Source organism: Anguilla rostrata, chromosome 16 (assembly GCF_018555375.3).
Source record: "Anguilla rostrata isolate EN2019 chromosome 16, ASM1855537v3, whole genome shotgun sequence".
Lineage (NCBI taxonomy): Eukaryota > Metazoa > Chordata > Actinopteri > Anguilliformes > Anguillidae > Anguilla > Anguilla rostrata.
In genome coordinates, this window is record NC_057948.1 from 21,999,095 (window position 1) to 22,005,392 (window position 6,298).

The window sequence follows — 6,298 nt, forward strand, 5'->3', positions numbered from 1 at the left end:
TAGGTCACTGAACTTCAAGTGGATCAAGTTGTATTTAAAAACTATACAAATTATAACTTGCTATGTACTTTATGAAGGATTGAGGATAAACCAAAAAGAAACATCATAGCAATGTCCATTATCAAGATATGTAAAATATAATTTAAGCAAATCCTTCATTTACTCAGTTCCACATTTAAATGAACCTGTTTTGGAAATCTCGCCTCATTTATCCATGTCAGTGGTACATTGACAGGCTGACTTTGCTTTGGTTCCTATCAGTGACAGTAAGTGAGTGGTATCAACAGGTACTGCTGTTCTTCACTGGTGCATGACAAACCATTTTGTTTTCATTCATCATCTGCAGACCACTGAATGAATTCCACTAACACGGACTGTTTAAATAAATTGCTGTAAGGGTGGTAGTTACTTGGATTTTACAGAGACTCGTTGAAGTCCTACACTGTTGTATATGTCATTGTACGTACACAAGATGACCTTACTCTAGCCTATACATACAAATTATATTTGGACTATATAAATAAGTCACAATACTACAAATTGAGTGGTAAAAGCACTGAAACATCTGAGATTTTTCAAACATCAAGTTGTGGGACTGCACAACAAAGTGCTTCCACATCCATATTTCTTATTGAAAAATCACATGTAAATGTAAACCAACAACAATTATCTATGATCAATGCAGAGCAACAGAGAACATGGTGGGTCTGAAATTTTGATCTGTATTGCTGGGTTACCTATAATTTGGTATGCCATTACTGTAGGTGTATTGATATGTTGAGATGTCAAAGGTGATAAACTGTTTTAACACATTTCAATAACATATTTCCCAAATATTTGGCCATTTAATCTAAGACATGAATACTACTATAAACATTGTATGGATAATAGCCATTTCTTACTGGGGCTCACTGCTAGTTACTGGTATATGCTAACCCCTAGCTTATGCTCAGAATTAGAACGTGTTGATTGTGTCTACAGTAAATGCAATTTAGTGGTCTATGTCAGACCTGTAAAAAAAGTCGGTTTTGCTGTCGCTTTATTCAATGTTTTTAGATTGTCGTTTCCCCCACATACTCTGCTCAAAGTACTGAAAATGTCTTGACCTAAGTGCATGAAATGTCCACAAGAGGGCATCGTTTACCACTATATTTTGTAAAAATAAAAAAACAGCATATTTCTCCAACAATAGTTGATCCACCATCTCATTCAAGACTGACACATAGGCTCATTTAGAAGGCTCATCTTCTCTATTGGATAAAAAAAAAAAAAAAACTATCACTTCTGGGCCACAAAATTAACTACAAAACGACTGGATTATCAATAGCTATGCAACAATGGCAAACAATGCTGTACAGTAAGCTTTAACATGATGTGCTACTTTTGTATTCTAAATCAAATTGCCTGTGGCTTCAAACAGCAAACACATTGTTTCTGCAGATGCTGTGTTCGAGCTGAATTTACAGAGTGCTGCGCAGAAATGCACTTTCTAACTACTGAATAATCAAACAGCAGGGAGAGCAGCAGTGCAGAAATTCCTCTTCTTCCTTTCTGTTTTTCCTGCTTAATTCAACTGACCAATTGTACACAAACACACTTATGCAGAGTGAGAGAGAATTTGCAATGCTGTCTATTGCAATCCAAAGCAATGTCATTCACAGCCGATGAAAGTCATGGGCTTTTATGCTAATGGTACAATCCAAAAGCACCTGGTGCCCTTTGTAAAAGTGCTAACAAAGTGGCTGTATGAAGTGGCACTGGCATGCTGATCTAAGTGTACTTTCAGTTCAGATCCAAGGTACAGTAGAGGCACCTATTGCTGTAACCTTTAAGATAAATTAGGTACATCTAGGAACATTTAAAATTTAAAATCTTAAGGTAAAAATGTAGGTACATCTAGGAACAATTAGGTACATCTAGGAACATTTAAAATTTAAAATCTTAAGGTAGAAATGTATTAATGCACCTAATTTATTAATGCATGCCATATTATACTGTATTTTCCATATTCATTGGTCACTACTTTTCTCTTGATTTTTATTTTTTTATTTACCTTTTATTTATGCAGGGAGGTCCTACTGAGAACGTAGTCTCTTTTTCTGTGGAGCCCTGCACAGACAAGCAAACATTACGCCACAATGTTAAAACGGTACAAATAAACATTGAGTTACGGCACAAATATTAAAAGAAACAATACAACATGTAAACAGGTGAAAGTTTCAGTTTTTAAAGAATGGATTAGTGACTTAAAATTACTAAAAGGAATAAAACAGTGTAATTTGATAATCGCATCTGTCTGCATGGGGCATAATAACTAAAAGCCATTTTACCCAACTGCATTGGGTGCAGGTACAGTAAAAAGTAGTAGATCATTAGTAGAAGGTTATACTTGGAGCTGTTAAAAAATCTGCTTATTAATAAGGGTTTTGTTAAATGAAAGTGAGTAAGATGTTTCGCTTTGCAGATAAAGCAGAGTGAACAATGAAACACAATATCCAACCTACGTAAAATTTTTGACGATGTATGTTTATACAGAACATTGCGATACAGCACATTTTCTCATGATTAAATTGCCTGGTCTGGTGTTGTGTTTCATATTTATCTGTCATATATCTGTCATTAGGCTTATTCATCAGAAACTCAGCTATAAAGTGTGAAGCACCCCCAGTGCACAGAAATAGTCTGCTGATTCATGAATAATGATTGATTGGTGTATATTTAGCATATTTTCCAAAAGGGGCTTCCTGAAATAGTGTCCAGTGAGCTTTTTTAACACATAGGATACCTGAGCAAGCACATCATTCTTTTAAACAATCAATGTGTCATGTAACTTAAACTGGGCTAGGTGATGTAAATATATTCTAGTACCTGGAATTATCCTTGGTCTCTGCTGACGTTTCTCAGACACAGCGACATTTAATCGGGTCCTGTGATATGACTAAACACTTAAAGCCGCAGAGGCAAGAAAAGAGCTCCTCATCAGGTTCTTTTGATCTACTCTCAAAGTCTGCACCTGTACATAGTGACCAGTCTGGACCTTTGTCCATACTTAAAGTTGGTGTTGAGAACTAAATCGCTCATCAGATGTTAGCCCTTCACAATGAGTCTCTGATATTGGGATGGCATTTATGCCATCTGCCAAGTTACACCATGGCGCGGCAGTAAGCCCCATACCTATACAGCACCGAGAGTTTGGCATTTTTAAGCGTTTCCTACAGAAGCAGCCACAATGACCACAGACTCAGCACTTAAGAACATTAACTAATTTAAATATTTTATGGTTTGAATGACCACATTCAATGGTAAGATGTTGTTTCTTGTAACTTGTCCTCCTTTTGATGCCAATACTTTTAAAGACAGGCCTAAATTTAGCTAGTTTTAATTAATGACTTAATAAACAGTGTTTTGTTTGGTGAATATGTTGCAAATGAGTTGTTTCCCAGAGTTTCCTGGCAAAAAATGTCAGGCACAGTAACAAATGAGACAAGCAATAAGGTTTAATCAGGACAAAGTTAAACATCAGTAAGCAGGGAAAATAACTATGTGATTAAATCCATGATGGGCAATATTAATTTGTCTAAAAATGCAGCGTTTGTTCATTTTTTCTAGGGCTCAGCTCTAAACGGTTTCAGCTCTTAAGTCATTCTTTTGGTGGTAAGGCAACCTTCAATGTGTTTCAAATACATAACTCTACTGATATAATTGCATTGAATAAGTGAATTAAATCAGTTTCAGAAATGTTTTCACTCAAATATTTGAACTGGCCAGTACTAGATTTAACAGTACATCCTGATTTTCCTCTTAACAGTCCAGGCTCTTAAGTCCTAGACAAATACCATAAATCACACGGGAGTATATCTGTAAGGCATCAGTTGGCACGGAGCTCACTCTCCATGGTTACAAACAAACAGCAATACTCCCACCCCCTATCTTCCTCCGTTGGTCTGAACAGGCGATCTGGCACAGTCACCTGTCAAAAATAGGGGGCAAAATCCCAGAATATCTCACGCCTCCCTCCAGAAATACACAGACACATGCTCTGCATTGTCTTTATTTAGAAATCTACACTAGATGTGCGCCCTTCAAATGATCATTCCTGCAGATGCTAAACTACACATGTTCATGCTGACAGCGGCCTCTCCATGCAATCAGCTGACAGAAAAGGCTTTTCAATGTTAGGTTGCTTTTTTTTAGCAGCAGAGGTCTGTCACATCAGGGCACTTTATCGAACACCTATCACAGGCCTGCCAACCATGGGAGGCACATGTGGCCAGCATATCCATTTTTTAAATAACTAATAACTCCCAGAAACCAGTCCAGACTGGCTTGTACCAGATTGTTGGAATGAGAAGGTAACAGGGATATAGAAGATTGTATAAGCTGTTGCCTCATATAGAACTTTTAATAGTAATCTGAAGATGTTAGTGTTTGGTAATCTGGTAATGTTGGATAATTCTCTGACTCCGCTGAGTGATGCAGTCAGCCTTGGCCATTGGCCAATGAAAACTTCACCTATTGGGCACAGATGTGGCGGGGGTGGGGGCATCACAGGAAATGTAATGTAAGCAGTCTGTGACCCTCAGCATATGACATGACAACGATCCCTTTTGCTTTCTTAGCGTCTCCACAACACTGATGAGCCAAGCTGCTGGAATCTCCCGCTAACAGCTGTGCTGAGTCAGTCTGGCCTCTGAACACAGGGCATGGAGATGGGCTTCATTGCTAACAGTGCAAGCTGGCGCAGCTGGAAAGCAGGCAGCCATGTGCCCGCAGTGGCATGAGCAAAAGAATGGCAGACTCACCACCATGCCCCTCTCATTCCCCAGAGGCACAGTGGGTAAGGCCACGATGACTACAAGCTACTTCCTGGCATTTGAGCAGGCTGAATCATGATCTCGTGCAACACACTGCCATACTGCACCCACGTGCTGAGAATACAGTCCCTCGGGTACTCAATCTGAAATATCACCAAGACAGCAGACATGCTGGCTGATGGTCAGCAGCTGGAGTGTCCAGTTGTAGGCCAACGGGACAGCAACTGGGAGGACTGGTCACACTGCATCAGCAAAAGGCAAAAATAAGAAGCTCTACTCCTCATGTGTGGTAGAAGGTTCTTTGAGTGTACCATTCTTTTAGGAAATAGATTAGGAAATGACTTTTGCATTGATAACTTGGAACAAATAATACAATAAAATAAAAGCATTATTGATGTTGTGTGGCTTTAGTACAATATAGTTTTGGTTCAAGCCTTTACTACTATTTTTAGCCTGTCCAGCTTGTCTGCAGACTATCACTGTCATACCTCAGAATAATCCACTGGAGCTACCCTGGTATGCTACTGGTATGAAATGCCAGGTTGACCTCTGCCACCAGCACTATTAAACTAATCAGACATGCTGCCAGGATTGTATAACATTAAAGCCTGATGAAATAAACACAGGCTCCCTGAGGCCAGTGCCCAGACTGTTTCACCAAGTAAACCGTTTCATCTTCACACCTTTGAACATCAACTTAAGCACTTTATGTACATGGAAAGAGTGGCCTTTGCCTGTCTTCAAGGGACCACTGTCATAGCAAAAAGCAAACTGGGACCTCTGTCTCACAGGCCTGGGCTGACTCCTTTTACAAAAACCCCTTGGCTATACGCCAAACGTGTGCATGTGTTGGGGTGGGTGTCGGTAAAGCGTCATGCGCTCAGAAGACCTTCAGAACTTTCCAAGACCGTAAGTTGTAAATAGCTCACTCTCCCTTTTATCAGTCAAAGTGTACCTATAAAAAGCCTAGATGACACGTGGCTGTGACCCTGTCACCCCCCCCCCCCCCCTTTAGCTTTATTTATGTCCTGGTGTTGAGAGCACCACTTACATGCTTTCCAGTCGCTGTTCAATAGGTCACATGTCAACTGACCTCCGTTGCAGGGAAGCACCGTCTTGGGGTAAGGGTTTACCCATGCTTCACTTACAGTAACAGAATTAGTGATTAATGTTAAATATCTCCCCTCAAATTCCTTCCATCTAATTATCCTTACTTATATGTCACAGTGAACATTTTGATGGAGAAGCAAGCAGCCTCTGGGGTTGTGACGGCTGTTGGTACTAATGGCCTTGACTGAGGAGCGCATTTTACTTCACATCATAACAAGCAGGGAAATGCTTTTAAAGTTACTTGAAATGGAACAAGCATTACTCATATATTCCTACAGGTGGTCAGGCCTGTTGGGATTTATAAATGTCAGCTTTTACCGACTTATGAACAGCCATGTGGTATGAAATCAAACACTACATTATGAGAAATTGCA